This window comes from Narcine bancroftii, chromosome 1 (genome assembly GCF_036971445.1).
Source record: "Narcine bancroftii isolate sNarBan1 chromosome 1, sNarBan1.hap1, whole genome shotgun sequence".
NCBI lineage: Eukaryota > Metazoa > Chordata > Chondrichthyes > Torpediniformes > Narcinidae > Narcine > Narcine bancroftii.
Window position 1 is genome coordinate 490,078,021 of NC_091469.1, and position 23,482 is coordinate 490,101,502.

Here is a 23,482-nt window from a genome sequence, read left to right on the forward strand (position 1 = left end):
CGTAAAAACCCATCTGGTTCACTGAGAGGAGGAAACTTGCCATTCTCACTGGTCTAAAAACACACCAAAATGCTGGAGGAACTCAGCCGGTCTTTTCAGCATCCATAGGAGACAAGGATATATTGCCGACGTTTCGGGCCTGAGCCCTTCTTCAAGGAATAAGCGTTTCAGGCCCAAAATGTTGGGAATATATCTTTGTCTCCTATGGATGCTGAAAAGACTGGCTGAGTTCCTCCAGCATTTCCATGTGTTTTTACTACAATCACAGACCTTCATGTTTCATTCTCACTGGTCTGCAGGTTTGACTCTGAGCTACCATTTGAAATGGCCTTCACACCACCTTCAATGAAGACAAACATTGACCTTGTCCACAATGCCCCCATGCCTCAAACGGACAGAAAAATGCAATTACGGACAAAGCTCAAGTCTTCTCTTTGTCATCTGAAAATAGTTTTGAGAGCTGTTGGATTGATCGCCCTGTTTAAAAGAGCAACACAAGCTGGTCTTGGTCAAGGCATCACTTTCTTCTGGATGCTTTGGGCTGAAGAATGTATCAGTTTTCACCTTCTCCCTCAATATCCTGGAGTGAGCGCTTTTTCCATTTTCAGTTTTCACTGATTTTGCTGGCTAACTTCCTAGATTCTACGGTTAGTGTGCAGCAATAAATATGAAAAATTAGTGTCCTTGCCAACACTTATTCTACAATCAACATTACCAAAGTAGATTATTTGATCGTTATTGTGGAATGTACTGTTCATTGACTGGCTCCCACACTGCAATAGTGACGGCACTTCAATGCCTTCAAAACACTTTGGGATGCCCTGAGGCACAATATAAATTAACGGTCTCATTAAAAAGAGAAAACCGCAAATCATGAATAGGAGGGCACAGATACCTAAATATGAATAAAGTCATATAAACGTCAACAGTTAGCATGTGTAAAATTAGGTAACGACCATATATTCTCTCTCACACACACACACAAAGATTTTAAGAAGCACAAAAGATTGGAGACCCCATTGCTTGAAATATAGCAACAGAGGGAAAAACTTAATCTTAATGTGGTGGGGGTGCGGGGAGGGCTGGGAAGAGAAGCAAAATCCTAACTAGCGCAAACTCACCCAAGAACAACACAGTGCAGGAAAAAAAATTTAAGAAACCCTGCATTCAGCTCGTGTCTTCTTTCAATGAAGCCCTCAAAAGCCAATATTGTAACTGTGATAAACTGCTGAATGCAGTTTACTGTTAGTTCAACGATGGATGGTGACAAGAGTTGGGGAATAGTTTTCTGTGACTCACTCCAGAGAGAGTGATTGACCAGGACCTCAATCTTCACAACCATTGCAAATCCCAATCTTGTGTGCAGATACCATGATTTTGAATGGCAACTGTTGACAGCAAATCCAAAACCCCTTGCAAGAATTTGAAGGTTTATTCAATTATAAGCGCTCCAGGAGCAAAAAAAGCAGCTGCTGCTTTACCCTTTACCCACCCCTCGCCCCCGTTGGTGAAGAGCAATATTCACAGTGTTACAGGCCAAAGTTTTGTTTTGAATGGAAACATTAGCGTAAAGTGCAAGAAATAAAACTCGTAACATAATTTAGTTGCAAGCCTCTTGAGGGTGGAGAAAAGACGGCAGACTATCTATGTGCTGGCCTGGGAAAAGACGAGAAGCAAGTCAACTTACAAAGAAATGGAGCATTGAAGAGGACTGAAATTCCGTCTCCTCTCAGTGAATACAAAAGGCTTACTTTGGATCCACTCCACTCAAATTGAAAAACTCTGAAGAAAATTAAAAAACAAATCTGTAAATCAAAAGTGAGAAACTACTTAAAATAAACCCCACCAGCTCAGTTGGGACTGCCTGCCACTCTCGTGGCTTGATCTATGTGCGGTGTTTTAACAGATTTGCTCAATGCTTTGCTGAATGTTTCTCCCATCAGCCCCCACGGGATGGTGGGCAGCACCTCACTTGATGGTAATGAGCCACATACAGTTCTGCAGACCCAACTTCGACTCTGCTAATTCTTCTTTGGCTTGGCTTCGCGGACGAAGATTTATGGAGGGGGTAAATGTCCACGTCAGCTGCAGGCTCGTTTGTGGCTGACAAGTCCGATGCGGGACAGGCAGACACGGTTGCAGCGGCTGCAGGGGAAAATTGGTGGGTTGGGGTTGGGTGTTGGGTTTTTCCTCCTTTGCCTTTTGTCAGTGAGGTGGGCTCTGCGGTCTTCTTCAAAGGAGGTTGCTGCCCGCCGAACTGTGAGGCACCAAGATGCACGGTTTGAGGCGATATCAGCCCACTGGTGGTGGTCAATGGGGCAGGCTAATTAGCTAGATGCAATCAACACACCAACAACCCTACATGTAACAATACAGAACAGAACAGGCCCTCTGGCATCATGGTTGGCGCAGATATAATGGGCCAATTTAAACTAAATATCCGCCTGTGCACCGTCCAAAACCTTCTTTTCCTGCCTGTTCACAGAGCTGTCTAAATTCTTCTTAAACGTGGCTATTATATTGACATCCACCATCTACCTACCCTAACAACACTTTCATTTCAAGGCATATACTACTCTGTAAATATCCTTCAAACCTTCCCCCTCTCACCTTAAAGCTGTGCCCTCTAGTATTTGGCATTTCCACACTTGGGGGGGGGGGGGGGGGGGGGGGGAAGAACAGGGACAAGAAGGTGCTTGACTCACCTGACATCATTAGTCAAGGAATTGAATACGAGTTGGGCATCATGTTACTGCTGCACAAGAAGTTGGAAAGGCCACATTGGGAATTCCTTGGACAAACAGGACAGCGTTGGGCCAAATTGTTGCAGAGAATATGTTGAACGCAGAGGCTGGTGGGATGGGATGGCGGGTAAGGACAAGGGGGAAACCTATCCTTGTTATATCTGTGGGTGGAGGAAAATTATTGTGCGCAGTTCTAGTATAGATAAGGTGAATAGGCATAGTCTTTTATTGAGAACAAGTGAAGATTAGAGGGATTAAGGCCAAGCGCAGGCAAATTAGACTAGCTCAGAAGGCAATTTAGTCAGTCAGGAAGAGTCACAAGGGCCCTGTTTCCATGCTGTTCCAGGACTCTGGCCATCTATCCAATCGATGCCTGTTACATTTTACATTCGTCTCTCAGGTCACCTCTAACTCTCCAGAGAAATCAATGCAGAGATCCAACTCTCCTTGTAGCTGATACACACCAATGCAGGCAACACTGTAAACCTCTTCCGCACACTCTCCAAAGTCTTCACATCCATCCTGCAATACTGTGACTGAAAATGCACACAAAATCCCAATTATACAGCGACAACATGACTTCCTGACTGACACAGACAAGCATTCTATATGCCTTTTTTTTTTAAACCACCCAATCTACCTGTGCTGACACTTCCAGAATGGTCTTGTACCCCAAGATGCCTCCATACCCGATGCAATGGGTCTTGCCATTTATTGTAAACTTTCCTCTTGTACTTGACCTCCCAAAATGCAACACTTCATGCTAATCTAATCCATCCTTGATAAAGTCTTGTTATAATCTTAATAAAGGCTCCAGCCTGAAAGGTTGGCTGGCCATTTCTACCCATGGATGCTGCCTCTCTTTGTCTGCTCAAGATTCCACTATCTGCAGCTTTTGTGTTTCTACATCTAACTTTGCACTGCTGTCACTCTATTTTTCTCCATACGCTGCTCACAGAGTAAAGGGCCCATCCCACTCCAATCATGATCTCTGCTCTCTCCTTCAATTGTGGCTAGAAAACACAAAGCTCAAGATTCAAGGACAGCTTCTTTCCTGCAATTATCAGACTCCTAAATGGACCTCCCATTCATAAAAGTGGATGCTATTGCACTGTTTTCAAGGTTCCTTTTTGTCATGTAATAAAAACAGTGCAATATTATACAGAATTTCCTTTCATCTGCCGTAAAGCAATCAGATTCACCATCGGCAGAAACTGCCTGAAGCTCCTCCAACAGTCATGGAAAGAGATGCAAAGAGAGTCCTCTCAGTCACTGAGGGTCCGTGGATTCACCGCTAGCGCTCTCACAGCTCCTACAGCCACACAGAAAAAACCATCAGCGTCCCAAGCTCCAGATCTGAACTCCCAACACGATCGGGAAACCATCAGCACCTGCCACCCCTTCAGCCAGTCTTGAGCCAATCTCCAGCTGTCCGCCGCATGGTGCGAATCCTTCAACTGCAGAAGCAAGCAGCCCACAGCCTGCACAGGTTTCTCATTTCGAGTCACTAACAGTTTGTGTTCTTCAGCTGCAGAGTCCCTCACTGGCTTGCTGTGAGTCGTCTACTCTGCTTATCCTTCTCAAGTGGGGTGTTCCCTTTTTCTGGTGCCTATGTCAGTCCTATGCTTCCTGGAGTCTGCAACCCCTCATAGCTGCTGCCCATCACAGGCACTACTATCTTGGGCACAAACCCCGGGGTCAGAGAACTTTTAAATAAAACCACAGTCGGCTCCATTAACAAGCCATTTAAAGATTGTATGGACGTGACAGCATTCGACTGGGCTGTTGGACCCCAGGGGGATGCTGTGCCTCCACTCCCTGCTCTCTGCGGGTCTGCACCCAGCAGCAGTGCTGCCATGAGAGCAGCTCTGGCAGCGCCGTCATTTTCATGCCACCCTGCCATTTTCACATCACTGGACTTTAACTGTTCTCTATACCTTTCAGCCTTTGACCCATTGTATACTACACCCCGCAGAAGTTGACTTGACTCGAGAGCGACAAAAGAAAGCTTTTCAATGCATCTCCAGAAGACCAGAAGATATAGGAGAAGAAATAGGCTATTCAGCCCATTGAGTTCACCATTCAATTATAAGCTGAACCATTTTCCCACCCAGCCCCACTGCCCTGCCTTCTCCCCATAACCTTTGATGCCCTGGCTAATCACAAACCTATCAAATTTCTGCCTCAAATACCCCCAATGACCCATCTCAGACCATGATGCAGCCGGTCAATAAGAAGCCGGTGCCCAATTCTTTCCCAAAAACAAACTGGTGTTGAATTAGAGCTTACCAGCTGGGGCCAATGCATTCATCAAATGAGGGATGCAGGAAGGAGAAAAGAGAGCTGGAATGGCTAACATGTGTGACTTGCAGCTCCTGGAAGATCTCAGCCACCCTCAATCAGTGAAGACCGAGAGTCAAAGAGTTGTTAAATACACTTTCCCAGACAAATGCCAAAGTGTTCACACCATGTTTCCTGCAAGAAAGAGGGAACTCCACAAGTGCGCAAGAAAACTGAAGTAGTATCAGCTGGAATCCAACTAATCAGTTAAACCCACCAAAGAACACAATGACCAAATGCAGCCAACGTGTACTTCACATCAAAGCTATACAAGGATAACATACTGGTCTACTTAGCAGCGATCAACACTGATATTACAAGGAAGTAAGCCCAAGTTTAAGGTGGTCTACAAACCTATAGCATCAGAGAGACCAAAAATGGCCCTGCCAGACTTTGAATCTCCATAGCTGGGGCAAGGAATTAAACCCAGGCTAATGAATAACAGTCCATTCCAGTTGAAACAGAGACCCCTGCCCTGTGACAAAGTTCCAACCTGATACATTAACACCATTTCTACCTTCATAGCCGCTGCCTGAAGTATAGAACATTTCTCCCATTTTCTGCATTTTTATTTCAGTGAAAAAATATGCCAAGTTTGCAATTTGCCACAACTTATCCACTGTCTGAATTCAGGATCCGGTGTCACAAGTTCAAATCCCACCATGGCAGCTTTCAATTCATTTAATTAAATAAATCTGGAATGGAAAGTTCATATCAGAAATTATTACAAGAAACTACTAGATTGTAGTAAAAAACCATCTGGCTCACCAAGCAAAAAAAACCACACTGCTTGAGCAACTTGAGTGAACAAAGAGAAGCTGGAGGAACTCAATGGATCAGGCAATATCCTTGGGTAGAATTGGTCTGTCAATGTTTTGGGTCAATTAATCAAGGCTGAAGTGGGAAGAGGCAATAGCAAGTATATAAAAGGGAACAAAAAGAGGGGCCTAGTGGTGATAGGGTACTGGACAGAAGTTGGGAGAGGTGGAGTGGCAGGTAGAGGATGAGACAACTGGGAAGGAGATTAGGGGGAGGGGGAGTTATAAAGAAAGGCAAGAACAGGTAAAGAAGAGATGGAAACAAGACAGACGCGAGCCTTACCTAAAACGCAAGATTCAATTTTCATGGCACTGGTCCAGGAGGAATGTGATGTGCTGTTAGTCAAGTTTATACCTCACCCAGCCTGAAGACAGACATGCCTGTGTGGGATCAGTGAGGGGCATTAAAATGGCTGGCAAGCAGGAGTTCTAGCATAGACCTACAGAAGGAACACAGGTCTGTGGTGAAGCATCACCCAATCTGCCTTTGACCTCACCGATATGGATGAGGCTACAGTGAGAACCCTGAATGAAGTACAGTAGGTTAGACATGGTGCTACCTCACCTGTGAGATCTGTTTGTGGCTTCGAATGGAGGTGCGGTGGGAGACAAAGGGACGGTTTGCACATTCTGCCGTTTGAGTGGGAAGTTCCTGAGGGGGAGAAGGACGGCTGGGGAGGAAAGAACAGACCAGAGAGTCACAGAGGAACTTACCCTGCAAGAAACAGAGAGGATTGGAGATGTGGCTACTGTTGGGGTCTCATTGGTGTCTCTTTTTGTGCCTTTATAGGGCCAACAAACTTTGTGCATTTTATAATCATTACAAGAAAAGAATCATGAATAGAAAGGAGAGTTGAAAAGGCACAACCAGGAGATTGGGATGGTCGATGACAACACAATGCAGATGCTCTGCAAACCAGTTGCCCAGTCTGTACTATGTCTGGAAATGTAGAGGAAAACTCTTGTGTCTGGCTCAGATACCTTTTGGGGTATCTATCTGGTCATGACACCCTTGGCCAGATGCACAACACTGTGGAAACTCTGAAATGGTCTCGCTGACACTTTGGCAACCAAGCTGTCTTCAAGAGCAGAGTGTAAAGTCATCATTAAAAATGGCTGAGAGTACACAAACATTCATGTCATGCAAGGCACAGGCACGAATAAAATAAAGGCAGCCAAGTCCCATCCATGAAATTGGAAGTTTAATGAAAATGCCATTTTTACTACACAAAAATGTAAAAAAAAAACCAAGAACAATGACTTGAAAAGTACTGTCTTCTAATTTCTATGTTTCCATTTAAGACCTCTGGCAGAGAGGATTTTCAAATTGCTTTTAAATTTTATTTTGCACTGTTGAGACATTTCCATGCCTCAGAGCCAACAAAGATTTTTAAAAAATTCTGACGTATGCTGTAAACCTTAAATAAAAGCAGAAAGTACAGAAAAATAGAAAACTGAGGAATCACCAGGGAAATCCTGACCACCTCTCATTATTCCCTTTGTTCTATCCCTCCCCCATCCACTTTGCAATTGAAAATTAACCTGTGTTTGCACTTCCCCAGTTCTGATGAAGATTTATTGACCTGAAACTTCAACCATAGATCTCTTTCCTCAGAAGCTGCCTGATCTGCTGAGTGGCTCCAGCCATTGCTGGCTTTAATAATAGCTCAACTACTGAGGTACAGGTCCACCACATTTGACCTAATCCTTACAATCTTTGCTTGGTGTCTCAATCCAATCTCTTGCAACACATCGCCAGTAGAGACCAAATTACACAAAGTGCAAACCCACTTCCTGATACACAGCACGTGTGGAGAATAAAATTGCATACTGTACCATAAAGCTCAGAAGTCTCAGGAGATTCGGCATGTTGCATCAAATTTAGACAGGTGCACTGTGGAAAGTAAACTGACTGGTATTTCAATTGCCCAGGAACTCGAAAAGTAGCAGTTGGTAGCAAACATAGCCAGGTCCATCACAGGCCCTAACCTCCCACCCAATGACGACTCGAGAAGACATGGTAAAGGCCACCTCCCCCCCCCCACTTTTGTAAAGCTACGTTTTCTTTCTTGCATCATGGCAACTGAATATTTATCTATCTACCTGTTGTATTTACTACCTCTTTTTAATGTATAAGATTGTAGTTTTATTTCAAGGAAGTACCTGTTCAGCTGCCGCGAGCAAGAATTTTGGCGCACACGTACATTGTACAACAAATGACAATAAACACCACATAATCAAAGCATGAATAAATATCCTGTATATAATTTTCAAGTAAATTTAAAGAGTCAGTGTTCTGGAGATCATTATGTACTAAATGAAGTATATAAATGAATGTGTTCAAAGGGCTTGGTCCCTCACCACAAGAAGTTGACAGACAAATGCCATTTCAGTTCCTTGGAGAATGCAGATTGTAGGAGTTCAGGTTCCTTCATGGTCCTAACCATGATACCACATTAGGATGTGTTACATTCTGAGACATATCAACTTGGACACACACATCAAGTCAAAAGTGGTCTCAATCCCCTGTTCCTTCAACAAGCTATCTGACTTTGGGAATACACAGCTTTGTGAAAAAAGATCTATTGTCTGACTTTTGGTCACGGATCTGGACTTAATTAATCAGGAATGGCATACTGGCAACCTGAGCTGACCCTGTAGGCAACCCATACCCACAGCACTCCTTTCCTGAAACTTTGGCCAACAGTTCTCTCTCTGAACACCCTGAACGCATTCCCACAGGCTATAGTCCCCCAAGTAAATCCCTGTGGAAAGTACAACCTGCGGCTCATTGGTGGAATGAGGACAAGAAACTGTCAAGACTGAGATTTGACCTCCTGGCCCAGCTGACAACCCTTGGCTGCTCAGTGATTCCCCCCTCAACCACCCCCCCCACCCCAACCAACCTTCTCATTTCCAAACCCCAATTTCTTTATGCAGTTGGTCTGGAACTCTGTGGAAATTTCAAGGCTCACAACAGCAGGAAGGTCCCAAAGTAAGGTAATTGGAGAGATAATATCAACAGCAATAATGATCTCAACAGGTTTTTATTGAAAAGCTCCATCCTGGCTGCTGCTATTTGAGCTGTGGATATTTTCATTTGAGATTTCAATTTAGATTGGTTTTGTATGAATGGTACTTGAAAGCCAGCGAGATTAGATAAGGAACATGGGACCGAAAAGTATGCATTACTCATGTCTTTCTTACCATGACTAAAAGTTTGCTCATCGAATGAATCTTCAATCAAAACAAAACCACTCAGACTCATCCCTCAGACTCAGACGGCAAGTGAGCGGCATTGCTAAAAAGGAAGCAAGGAGACAGGGTTCTTGGAACATGGAATGGTTTACCACAGATTATTGAGGCCAAGACCATAACATCACTTAAAGCAAGGAAGAATTTGTTTGAGTACTGCCTTTTTCAACATTAGTAAGTCCCAGAGCACTTTACAGCCAATTTTTTTTACATCTTTTTCCTAGTGAAATCATTGCCCTATTGTAGGAAAATGCCACAACAAATATAGGCCCAGATGTCAAAAAGAAAATAAAAATAACAAAAATTTTTCTGCTGATAGTAAGAGTGGTAAATATTCTAGATCGATGGGATCTGAAGTTTCAACGGTTCCTTTTATAGTCTCGTAATAATACATTAAAATGTAATACTGTATGCATTGTATACCTCAACCTTTGTCTGCTATAAGGCAAACAAAAGCACTTTTTATGGAGCGACGCCATATTAAAGTCGGCTCAACGAGGAAAAAAAGGTGGACTATCTTATGGAGAAAGCATATAAGACTGATCCAGTGTTGGTTTATGGAGAGCGGCATCGGGAGCCATCATCTGGAGCTGAGGGAGGCAGGGAAAGTGGTGCGCTGTGAGGTCAAACGTACACGCTGAGCAATGGCCGTCTTTGTTACCCAATAACCCCCACGCAGCTGGAACCGCTCTGGGAAACGCAGAGCGGTTCCTGCTATGGGGTATTGTGGGCAACGAAGACAGCCATTTGATCCCATATTAAAACAAAAAGAGATTCAGCTGCCCCTAAGCAGCCACATTCAGCGGCATTGCCTTTTTTGTTCTACCTCTGAGACCACCCTTAGAGCAGATCGGAGTTCACGTGCTGGATCCACACATGGAGGTTTTATGAAAGTGAGTTAAGTGAAGTAAGGGCAGAGAATATTCACCTTTACACTTGCTTATTTTTTTCTCTATAAAAAGGGCTAAAGGGTCACCATGAACATTGCCTGGCGCCCCTAACAACAGGAGAAAGAGACGCAAATGAGAGTCCCTTCAAAGTCGCTGAGTGCCCTTGGATTTGTCTCCAGTCCCCCTGCACCCTGTACAGCTGCATCGACTCCAGTTCATACCATCAGCAACCCGAGCTCCAGATCCAGATATTCAAAATGATCCGGAAGCTTTCAGCGTCAGAGGTCCTTTGGAAGTCCTTCTCGCCCTCATCTCGCTTCCGACACCTGCTTCCTAAGAGGTAGTCTCCAGCATCCCCGCAGCCTGTGCAGGCCCTTCAACCATAAGTTGCCTGCAACCTGCTGGAATCCTTCGACTGCAAGCCAGCAACCGCCCGCAGCTTGTGCGAGTCCTTCAGCTGCTGAGCCCATCTCTGGTCCACTGCCATATCTATTATATTCCCCTGACAGAGTAGTCTTAGTTTAATATTTACGATAAAAATGGAACTCTTTCTGAAGAGTGCTACTCCCAACACACCATCATCCCAGGACCACTACCTGACAGAATCAGGCTCACCCTTCACTGTGTTAGACGCATCAACCTGAGGTGTCATCTTCATACAGCTGAGATTTTGAAGTTATCACTGCCAACCTGACTGAGCTTTGTGTGACCAGATCTTTAAACAAAACTGGAACTAATACTTTACAATACAACTGATGTATTATTCGAAGAAGATTGATAATATTCTTCACTATTACAATCAGCCTCTGATAGTACAAGGTGCTCAGTCCACGTAGCCTCAGAGTGCAAACCAAACACGATCAAACCAGAGGCCATGGTTTGAGACTGCAAGGGGAAAATTATAAGGGGAATATGAGGGGAAATTGCTTCACGCAAAGGGTGGTTGGGATGTGGAATAAGCTTCCGGCAGAGGTGGTTGAAGCAGGGATGTTATTTACATTTAAGGAAAGATTGGATAATTACATGGAGGGGAGAGGATTGGAGGGTGGGGATTTGTTCTGGCATGGACTCTGTAAGGTAAAACATCATGAGATGGGAATGTGTAGGGAGTTACCCTGTACAGGGCAGTAACAAGAAGGGGAGGTGTCCTTGTACTCCTGTTAGGTAAAACATCATGAGATGGGAATGTACAGGGCTGTAACAAGATGTGAATGCATCCTTGTACTTACAAGATAAGAGAGACATTGATGGATTGAGAGGCAGGAAGCTAGCAGGGAAAGGATAGCAACAGTTTTAGTCATTGGACAAGTAATGATATGATGATGTTCTAAGCACATATCCAAGGGTATAAAAAATCACCATTTTGCTGATAACGGCAGAATGCATTCTCCGACTAACCTGGTTGGTCGCAAGTGTTACAATCCGGTAATAAAGAACAAAGAACCCTGATTTCGACTCAGCCTGGTGTTTGTCTCACTCATTCATGAACAAAGCAGACCTAACAACTCGTAGGGCCAAACTGGCCTGTTCTGTGCTGTATATGGTAATATGGACGAATTAACACACTCACATGGCACCACAGAAAATACGCTGCCTGCTTAATCATTCAGGAATGTTCTCACTAATATCACTACTGCAAACAGCCAAGCCCACACCAGCTGCACCCATGAGTTTCATAAAGCCGACTTGCATTTGTAGAGTGAAAACATCACGCTGAGGGAACTCAGCAGGTCACACAGCAAACTTGAAATAGCAAAGATAAACAACCAACGTTTCAGGCCTGAGATCAAGCTATGAAATAAAAATGTAGGCAGGTGCCCAAATAAAAATGTGGAGGATGGAGGGGAGGCAGGCAGAGGAGCACAGGTAAGAAGGGGATAAGGGAGGGAGAGCGCGAGAGAAAACAGGCGGAGGGGTGATGGCTCTATGAATAGAGAGGGAAAGGGGTGGAGAGCTGGAGGAAAGGAGTCAAAGGGACAGGGGAGAAGGGAGGACAGGGAGTGGTCTCACAGAAACGGAGAAGTTGATGTTAATGGCATCCATTTGGAGAGTACCCAGACTGAACGTTAGACATTGCTCCTCCAATTGGCAGGTGGTCCTGGTTTGGCAACGGACAGACAGGTCGGCATGGGAGAGGGGTGGGGAATTGAAATGGTTGGCCACTGAGAGATCCCCGACATTGATACAGACCGAGCGAAGGTGTTCAGCCAAGTATTTATAGAGCGTCTTTCACAGCATCTCAAAGTAAATGACAGCTAATGAAATACTTCTGCAGTTTGGAAGTGAAACACTGCCGTGGGATTCCCTTCACTCTCACTGAAATTATAGAGGCAAATTTTTTCAGTCACATTGGATTTTTTTCCCCCAAGACATGCCCATCTCCCGGCATCACACTCATGTGAAGGGCTTTGAATAAGTGATAATAAAATGGCCCACTAAATCAGGAGACTTGAGAATCTGAGCCTCTCCAATCAAATTTGATCAAGGCATTCAAATATCATTAAATGGTTTGATGTGTTAAGTAAAATAATTGCTGGTTTCACAGCGTCCACTGGAGGCAAAGATATACATACAAATCTGTCTTTAAATTCAGATGCCTGCCTGTGTTTTAATCATACTATGAAGAAGGACTCCTCAAGCGATCTCCCAGTCTGTGCCCAGTCTTTCCAATGCAGAGGAGACCACAATAGGAGCCCTGGATGCAGTAGACGACCCCTGCAGATTCACAAGTGAAATGTTACTTCACTGTTTGGGGCCCTGAATGCTGGTAAGGGAGGAGGTGTGGGTGCAAGTGGAGCATCTCATGTGGTCACAGAGGTAGGTGCCAATGGGGCGATTGGTAGGAAGGGAGGAGTGGACGACTGAGTCACAGAAGGAGAGGGGAGGATCAGGAGCCAAGGGCTGCACGCAACAACGATTTGGACACAACTAATTTCCAAACATCCGGAAAGCAAGTATTAAAGGCACACCCATGTTTTGGGTGAATAGTCTGGACTGAAGACTATTTGAGGCTGCTAATGGCCTGCTGTCACCCAGTTATTAACAGTAGTAATGGGGTGGAAGTTAAATAAGAATCAATTATTGGTAAATGTGTGAAAGTTCATTACAAACAGATCCTGGAGAGTTCAGTAAGACGTGTATTCGGGATCCATCATGATATTAGTTGAACAGCACATTAGGTTAGTAACTGCACTCATCAATCCAAAATTTCCTCCGGCACCTCAGTTCATTGCATCATGCGCTTTGACATGTGTTACTGGATCACAGATTCACAATGGAGTCCAGGCCTCGCTATGTCCCATAACCATTTCCTACAGCATAGAGATAAATTACAGAGAGACTGTCTACTGTCAAACACCAGCATTCTCAGAAAACTCTTCCAATCACAAATGCCAGCGTAGGCTTTGAAAGCAGTTGCTGTGGGATCATTTATGAAAGAATCTTGCAGCGAGGTGTTCAACCTGCACTTCCACAGAAAAAAAAGAGAACGAAAGACACAGTAAATGCTGATCATAATACAATTCCTGAAGAACACTGGCCAAACACCATTAGGCCCATCAAGGGGTTACAGGAAAGCAGGTGGAACCTCCTCTCTCTGGCTCCAAATTTATAAACAACTTATGCGTCTCAAATTTATAAACCATTTATAAACTATTAGTCTCACAGGACAATTTTGTATGTGCAATTTCCTTAAAGTCGAGAAGCTTGTAAATGATTTGGTGGAGAAAAGATGGAGCAATTCCAAGGATGAAAAACTTCAGGTGTATGAAGAGAATAAGGAAAACAAGTAAGAGTTGTGGCATCAATCACAGGGTTTTAATGCTGCAGAACTGGGAGCACCGTCTGAGGGCTGCTGAAGTTCAATCATTGCTGAGAGGAGAAAGCATGATATACCAGGAAACTGAAGGTCACTCAGTCACGTCGCTGGAGTCTCCCTGCCCCCCATCGACGTGATCGATGTCTGAAGAGGGCGTGCAAAATCATGGAGGACCCCCTCCACCCTGCGCACAGCATCTTTCAGCGGCTCCCATTGGGGAAGAGATCCAGGAGGATCCAGGAGGATCAGAGCCAGCACCATCAGGTTGAGGAACAGCTTCTTTCCACAGGTTAAGAAATAGGAAACAAAGGGTTGGGGTAAGCGGGTCTTTTCCAGGATGGCAGGATGTGACGAGTGGATTGCCGCAGGAATCGGTATTGGGTCCTCAGTTGTTTGTAATTTATGTAAATGATTTGGATGAGGGGATTATTAATAACATGAGCAAATTTGCAGATGACACTAAACGAGGTGGCGGTGTGGGGTGTGAGGAGGATGTCAGGAAAATGCAGAGGGACTTGGACAGGTTGGGGGTGTGGGCTACTGAATGGAAGATGACGTTCAATGTGTGCAAATGTGAGGTTATCCATTTTGGGGGCAATAATAGGAAAGCTGAGTATTATTTAAATGGAGACAGGCTAGGGAATGGGAAGGAGCAAATGGATCTGGGTGTACTTGTTCACCGGTCACTGAAGGCTAACATGCACGTTCAGAAAGCTGTGAAGAAGGAAAATGGCATGTTGGCTTTCATAAAGAGGGGATTGGAGTATAGGAACAGAGACGCTCTTCTGCAGTTCTGCAGGGCCCTGGTGAGACCCCACCTGGAGTATTGTGTCCAGTTCTGGTCTCCAATTTTGAGGAAGGACATACTAGCTATAGAGGATGTGCAGAGCAGATTTACAAGGTTAGTTCCAGGGATGGCGGGGTTGACATATGCTGAAAGGCTAGAAAAACTGGACTTGTATCCGATGGAGTTTAGAAGGATGAGGGGGGACATGGTTGAGGTATACAAAATCATCAGGGGGATAGACAGGGGTGAAGTCGGATTACTTGTTCCCAATGCTGGGGGAGACGAGGACTAGAGGGCATAGTTTAAGAATACAGAGTAGGCCCTTTAGGACGGAGATGAGAAAACATTTTTTTACCCAGAGAAGTGTGAATCTGTGGAATGCTCTGCCACAGAGGGTGGTAGAGGCGGATTCGCTGATTATGTTCAAAAGAGAGTTAGATAAGACTCTAGTGGGCAAGGGTTAAGGGTTATGGGGATAAGGCTGGAAAGGGGTACTGATGGTAGGGATCAGCCATGATCTGTAAAATGGCGGTGCTGGCTCGACGGGCCTACTCCAGCTCCTATTGTCTATTGTCACAGGCAGTGAGAATGCTGAAGGACCCAAGGAACTGCTCCCACTCACCTTCCGAAACTCTACTACGTACAAAACAATATAACATAACAATTACAGCACGGAAACAGGCCATTAGGCCCTTCTAGTCTGCACCGAACCAAACACCCCTTTCTAGTCCCACCTCCCTGCACAATGCCCATAACCCTCCATCTTCTTCTCATCCATATACCTGTCCAACCTTTTCTTAAATAATACAATTGACTCCGCCGCCACTATTTCTCCCGGAAGCTCATTCCACACGGCTACCACTCTCTGAGTAAAGAAGTTCCCCCTCATGTTACCTCTAAACCTCTGCCCCTTAATTCTTAACTCATGTCCTCTTGTTTTAATCTTTCCTCCTCTTAACGGAAATAGTCTATCCACATCCACTCTGTCTATCCCTTTCATAATCTTAAATACTTCTATCAAATCCCCTCTCAACCTTCTACGCTCCAAAGAATAAAGACCTAATCTGTCCAATCTCTCCCTATACTCTAGATGCTTAAACCCGGGTAACATTCTGGTAAACCTTCTCTGCACTCTTTCCACTCTGTTTATATCCTTCCTATAATTAGGCGACCAGAACTGCACACAGAACTCCAAATGAGGCCGCACCAACGTCTTCTACAATCTCAACATCACCTCCCAACTCCTATATTCCATGCAATGATTGATAAAGGCCAGCATACTAAAAGCCTTCTTCACCACCCTATTCACGTGAGTTTCTACCTTCAGGGAACAATGTACCGTTACTCCTAAATCTTTCTGCTCTTCTGTATTCATCAATATTTATACATATAGATGAAATGCTTGTCCTACAAATGTACTGTTTGTATGTGCGTTATGTCTGGTTGTGTGTCTGTATGAGGACCAGAGGACGCTGTTTCGTTGGGTTGTACTTCTTGTGCAATCAGGTGACAATAAACTTGACTTGAATAGTGTAAGGAAGTGATTGCACACCAGCATCAAAGAACAACTTTCATTTGGAAAGACCACGATTAATCAAAGAAATAGAATTCAGATTTTGTTAAAGGTTCCATGAGTTCACATGGACAACTAATCAAATTGGTCCTGTTTGTTCTGCAAGTGGCATTTAACAAAGTGCCGTGGCACTAAATAAGACGGAAATCAAGAAATTAAGAATTTAGGAGGAGCAGTTGGGTCAGAGTCCTTCGCTCCCTTTCCATCATTCAATAAACCTGCAGCTAAAGTGATCATGAGATCACCTCTATTTTCTGCCTCATTCCCATAATCCTTGCTCCACCTACGTTCCAATATCCTCTTTATCAAATTTGAATCTACTCAGTCGCCGTGGTCACAACTGTGGATAATTCCAAAATTCAAAATAAATTATTTCCTTAAATTTTAAATGGTCAAGTTCTTATGCTGGGACCATATCCTAGTTATTAATTCCCCTATTAGGAAAAACATCTTCAGAGCATTTCATCTGTTAAATCCCATCACAACCTGTGTTTTAATGTTAACCTCTCAACCTGATGCATTACAGAAAGCAGAAACCAAAGCTGCTTCTAGAGTCACACAGCGTGGAAACAGACCATTCTGTCCCACCTGCCTGCGTTTGGCCCATATCCCTCTAAATCTGTCCTATCCATGTCTCCATCCAAATGTTTCTTCATCGCTGCAGTAGTTAATGCCTCGACTAATCCCTCTACCTGCCTGTTCCATGCACCCACCACCATCTGTGTAAAAATTGCTACTCCTTAGATTCCTAATAAATCTCTCTCCCATCACCTTTTATACCCATGACCTCTGGTTTTCGATTCCCCTATTTTGGGAAAACGACTGTGCGTTCACCCATTCCATACTCATTCCACCCTCAAGACAAGCCACGCATCCCTAGAACCAATCCAGTGAACCTTCTTTGTGCTCCATTTCATTTGCCTTCCTAATTACCGGCATGCTAACTTGGTGGTTCTTGTATAAAAATATCTCTGAACATTAATGCACAATTTAAATTGCATTTTTCTTTTCTTCCATCATATTCCTTTTAAGACCGTTATCTTAAAAGGAATGGTGGTACAGATGCAAGATTGGCTCAGTGACTTTTCAGATTTAGAAGTGATATTCTCCAAGGTCAATTTTAGGCCCAAAAGGTTATTAATTCTTTTTATAAACAATTTACACTTTGGAAACAGCATTAAAAAATTTATGGCTCATACATAGCTTGGAATATTGGCAATGTTGAAAATACTTAAAGACTGCAGGATTCCACCAGTAACAGGAGAGCATGCAGAGAAATGCCAAGAAACAGATTTTGGAAGGAGAAATATGGAGAAGCTAGATAATAATCACTACTTAGAAATGCGGATGATGTCTGTGTACAAGATGATCATGTGGCTAAAAATTATGTTAGAATACAAAGGAAAACAGAGGGTTGGGTAGAACCTAATAAATAACTTTTAAATCAGCAGTAAAATGTGGAGTGTTCTGGGCATTACATTACAGGGAACAAGCAAGAGCCTTAGAGGGAATGCAGAGGTGATCCATTTGGCTGTTCTTTGCCAGGCTTCAGAAACCGCAGTAATCAGGAAAAATTGGAAATGTTCAGACTATTCTGCAGCAAGAGACCATGTTCAGAAATGATTGCCATAATTTCCTGAGGACATAGGAGACCATTCAGCCCATCGAGTCTATGCCAGTTACGGAACAAATCAATTCACAAATTAATTTCCCCGGTAACCTATCATAGAATAATAAAACATAGAATAGGCTCTTCGGCCCAACTTTGGCCATTTTGGCTTTCTGGGCCAGTCCCATTTGCCTGCATTTGGTCCATATCCTCCCAATCTGTAAATCATACCTTGATGAAGAGCTCAAGACCGAAACATTGGTTTTGTATCTTTGCTTGCATAAAGTTCACTGTTTCACCAGCTGAGTTTCTCCAGTTTTGAGTTTTTACTTCAATCACAGTGTCTGCAGACTTTATTGTTTTACTTCTATCTGAAAATCTATCCAAATGTCTTTAGAATGATGTAAATGTAACTTCCTCTGGCAGCTCATTCCAGATACAGACCATCCTCAGTGAAAATGTTGCCCCTTAAGTCCCTCTTAAATCTACCCCCTCACCTTAAAATGGTGCCCTCTAGATCAGGGGTGTCAAACTCAAATTCACGGAAGGCCAAAATTAAAAACTTGGACTAAGTTGAGGGCCGAACTAAATATTTATTGAAAATTTTCAACAACATCTGCATGTTTTCTCTTCTTTCAACATATGTAATGTTAAACTTTAGGATATAACTTTAGGAGGATAATGTTACAGGTCAGGAGTAGGTAGCTCAAGTTCACCCTTTGCTTGACCTGAGGGAAACCTATTTGGTCCCTGTGGAGATGTGGTCAGCATTCACAGGCTGTGTCCATTTTGGCCTGCATCAGGACTCAGCATTTCCTGCTCACTCCTCAGGCTCTAGGCCTCTATTCACCCTCGACTCACCATCCCTCTACCTGACCAGTCCTTTACCCAACCTCTACTCACCCCTCACTCCACTCGCTCTGCCTCTACCCACCCCATCCTATGCACACCCCTCTACTGCCTCTCCCCTCAACCTGTTCCTCCCTCTACCCGTCTCTCACCCTCTAATCACCCCTCCCCTACTCGCCCTGCCCCTCCCCTTTTACCTCTTCCCTATCCACCCCTCCTTCTACTCATCCCTCCCTCTAACTGCCCCTCGCACCACCATAACTTCCCCTGCCCATTACTCCTCACCTACACCCTCTGCCCACCCCTGCTTACCCACCCACTCAGGCCCAGCACGCTGCCGATCAGCCTTTGCAGACAGCCACCATCTCTCTCTTCATGTGCAGGGCCGAACCAGCCGTCCCTGGGGTCCGCGCAGGTGCAAGCGCTGAAGGCCGTGGCGACCGGGAGAAGTGCGCTCGCACTGTGGAAGGGCCGTCCGGTGCCAGTCGCGCGGGGCTTGCGCTGCCCGGGGGCCGTGCGCAGCCTGCCATGCCCGTTGCGCCGACAGGAAATCACAGGCGCTCGCCCATCCGCCGCACCGCTCGACAGGTGGGAGAAGTGACTGGTTGTGCGGGGAGCCTTCCAACGGGCTTGCCGGCTGATGACATCGACAGACTTCTCGAGTTACAATTTCTCGTGTTACAATGGGGAAGGATGTGCAATGAAGGGGGAGGATGGTGGGGGCGACATGACCAAAAAACAGCATCGGCTCTCGCTGCAGGGCGGGCCACCTCTAATACATTTTTGAAATGATCTTGCGGGTCAAATATAATTATATCGCGGGCCAAATTTGGCCCGCAGGCCAGAGTTTGACATGTGTGCTCTAGATGAAAAATCATCTTCCCTGGGAAAAGGACTGCACATCCATCATATTCATGCCCCTCACGATTTTATAAACGTACATAACATCACCTCAGCTTCTGACCCTCTACGGAATAAAGTCCCAGCATATCCAATCTTTCTCCATAATTTCATAAGACTCAGGAACAGAAATAGGCCATTTAGCCCATCAAGTCTGCCCTGCCCATCAGAAGATGATCCATTTTCCCACAGCCTCCTCCCCAAAACCTTTGGTGCCCTGGCTAATCAAGAACTGATCAATCACTGCCTTAAATACACCCAATGGCTTGACCTCCACAATGGACTTCAGAGATTCACCACTGAAGAAATTCCCCCACATCTCTCTTCAATCTTGATGTTGTGTCCTCTTGACTCTCTCACCATGGGAAATAACCTTCCTACATCTACTCTGTTTATTCCTTTCAAGATGGTGAGAGGAGGCACAAGAATGAAGGGCCCATTTAGGAGATTCAAAATTCTGCACATATTTATTGTCAGCACCAACCACTCTCACAGGAAAAAGTAGCAGAACAGTTCAAATATTTTTAAATGAAGAGTTGCACAGATACCCGAGATGTAGACCTCACTCAGGAATGGTCAAAGGAATTTTTAATGAGCCAACAGTAGAAAGACAGGTTGAATGACTTCAATTTGTGATTCCAGGCAGCCTGAGACGGAATTTTTAGAAAATTCTCTCCGTATTGCACAATTTGTTTACTTTTATGATCTGTTTTCAGTTCTTTATGCATACTCTGTATACATTTTTTTTGTACTACCAATAAGTGGTAATTCTACCTTGTCCGTGGAAAAAAAGAATCTCAAGGCTATATGTGATGCCATGTATGTAGGCTGACAATAAATCTGAAGTCTGATTAGCTGCAGCAGCCTTCACCCCACCATCACATTCACTGTAGTCCTTTACACATTCACAGGAATGGGTAAAGAATGCTCAGATTATAGAGAGAGGCGAGAGATTCCTAACCAGAACAAACCCAGTGGCTTGGCGAGCAAAGGGAAGGACTCCTGGCAATGTGCATGGGACCAGAATCTATCACGGCAGCCATCTGGAGTTGTGCAACTTTCCACAGAATCATGGTTCCTCGTTAAAGAGGGGGATCTGTTTTATATATCAGCTGAAAAAATCAGTGGAAACAGATACAGTAGTCGTGCTACCAAGGCACAATACGGCCAATTAAATCTTAACGGCTGGCCACAGGAGAATGCATTCTGAACAATCAAGATAAAATAGAAAATCTGTTCTGTCCTTTTCATGCCCTGATGGAAATCTGGCCACGTTTTATATAACCGTGGGGGTCCACTTGAATTTGTTGATTGGAATATAGTCCAGGATCACGCTGACCAATCAGGAAGGTTGGTTCAGAATTAATGATCCATGTGGAAGATCCAATAATAACACAGAGAAATGCTGGAGGATTTCTGTCTCGGAACATCCATAGGAGGTCTCCTCTACATTGGAGAGACTGGGCGTGGACTGGGAGATCACTTCACTGAGCATCTCAGCTCTATCTGCCACAATAGTGTGGATCTCCCATTTTAATTCCCCATCCCACTCCCTTGCTGACATGTCTGCCCATGGTCTCATGCTTTACTAGATTGTGACCACCCACAAGCTGGAGGAACTACACCTCATCTTCTGACTGGGCACCCTCCAACCGGATGGCATTAACATCAACTTCCGTTAACCACCCCTCCCTCATCTTCGCCCCCCAACTCCTTCCCTTTTCTCTGTCGCCTTTCACAGAGCCAAAAATCAATTCTCACCTTTCCTCTTATTATATCCAATTAACACCTTCTGGTTGTTACATCTGGACTCCTCCACTTCCCAATCTCCCTTAATCTCTCCTTTTTAATTAAGATTCTTGCTTGCTTTTTGCTTATACCTTGAATAAGGGCTCAGGCCCAAAACGTCAGAAGTTTATCTTTATCTCCTATGGATGCTGCGAGACTGGCCGAGTTCCTCCTACATTCTGTGCATTTTGGCGACAATCTCAGCGGATGCAGACTTTCGTGTTTCAGTTGGAACTCTCACCTATGCTGCATTACCCGAGCTGAACCAGAACACTAACAGAAAGATGTATGTCTGCAGCCAGAGAGGGAAGGGAGTGCAGGTGAAGAACCTACACTCATGTGGTTGCAAGATCTAGTTATTTCACAGTACTTAAGCCTCCTTCAACACTTGAGGATCTCACTGTATTCACAAACACAGAATTAATAGTAAAATTACTTTAAAACATTTATTAGGTCTTGGGATCTGGATGTTGCTAACAAGACCAACATTGATTGCCTATCCCCCTATTGGTGAGCACCTTCCTGAATTCCTATATTCCTCCTTCAGAGCAACAAAGGACAAGAGGTGACTTAATAGAGGTGGTCAAGATTATCAGGGGCTTATATGGGTAAACAACCAGCACCTTTCCTGGGACAACAAAAACATTTACAAGAGGATGAGCAGAGGGAAGTTTTGGGGAGATATCAGAAGGAGTCTTTTTTTTGCACAGCGGTGGGTGCTTGGAATGCATTGCCGGGGGTGGGGGTGGAGGCTGGTACAATAGGGACATGCTAAGGACTCTTAGACAGGCACATGGATGGAAGAACCATAGAGGGTTATGGATGTGAGATACAGAAGGATTAATTTGTTGTGCAGGTTTACATAGGTCAGCACGGTATCATGCGCCAAAGAGCCTGCACTGTGCTATAATGTTCTATAGTAGGTGCTCTAACGTTACTCCGGGATAGGGAGCTCCAGAATTTAAGCCCAGCCACAAAGGAGCATCTGACAACGCTTTGATAATGATTGACAGCACTGATGTATTGTTTGCCAAATTGCATCAGTGCCTTCAGTCAAAAATGGAAAGGTCGAAGCCTGTCACTGTAATGGAGTGCCTGCCACGTTCTGACCACTAATTACAAAACATTACATATATTATGGAGAATGTGCGTGGAGAATCAAGCCATTCAGCCAAATGCTCTCAGTCAGTGTGGATTCTCTTCCCACATTGTTCATCCCTTCTCCCACATCTAACTTGCTTCTTCTCTCAGTGCTTCTCAGCATGGTAACACATTTTACATCATTCGCTCTCTGTGGCAAGAGTTCGTCACAGCAATTCTCATTTCTATCTATTAGATGAGGCAAAGAGGGAGGAAACACCAAAAAAAGGATAACCTTCTATGGAGTGTGACAAATTAGCAGGAAGCATTCTTAAAGTAAGAGATTGCTCTGGACTTAACCACAGGATTTTCAGGAGATTGCTTGCACCAGTATGTTATTGTTAGACCACGAAAGAGTTAATGCACTGCAAGCCCACATCTGCCTGCACTTGGCAAGACTGCTCCCCAGCCGAGGGCCGGCAGTCTGCGCTCAATCCGAGCTGCAGGTACAGGAGCTGGCGCTGTGCCCGGCGGCTGTCTGGAGAAAGAGGAAGACATTCCCCACCTCTGGAATTTTTTCACTTTCCCGGTTCCTGTCCACTTTCTCTGGAGAGCAGAGAGAGTTTCCCGTTCCTCACCCTCCTCCTCTCCCCGCTCAGCTCACAATGACGGCAGTGTCTGCTGCCTTGCAGGCCCCATGCTCCACAATGCAACCACACTCTCGTTCCTTCTTCCTTCCTCCCTTCTCCCTCGAGGGCTATATTTTGTTTTGCTCTCTTCTCTTCCCTGCAACCCCCCCCCCAACAACTGCCCTTCCAATTGTACTGCAAACCCTAACTTCACATCACACTGCTTTCTCCAAGTGTGCAGCAAGTGCCAAGTACATATTTGATTGATTACCCCAGCAGACGGTTCACCTTACAGATTCAACCAAGAAGCTGCAAAAGAGCCAAAGGGCAGCTGGGGTCAATAAATTGGCTGTGTTTAATCCTGGGGTGTGGGGGGGAGTGGGGGGGGATTGAAATAAAGTAC

At 44.7% G+C, this 23,482-nt stretch overlaps 1 protein-coding gene across 1 annotated transcript in view; it reads right to left on the minus strand.

The window, feature by feature from the left end:
• bop1 (BOP1 ribosomal biogenesis factor) overlaps positions 1–23,482 on the minus strand; it is a 273,049-nt gene that overhangs the window by 156,335 nt on the left and 93,232 nt on the right. The window lies entirely within an intron of this gene.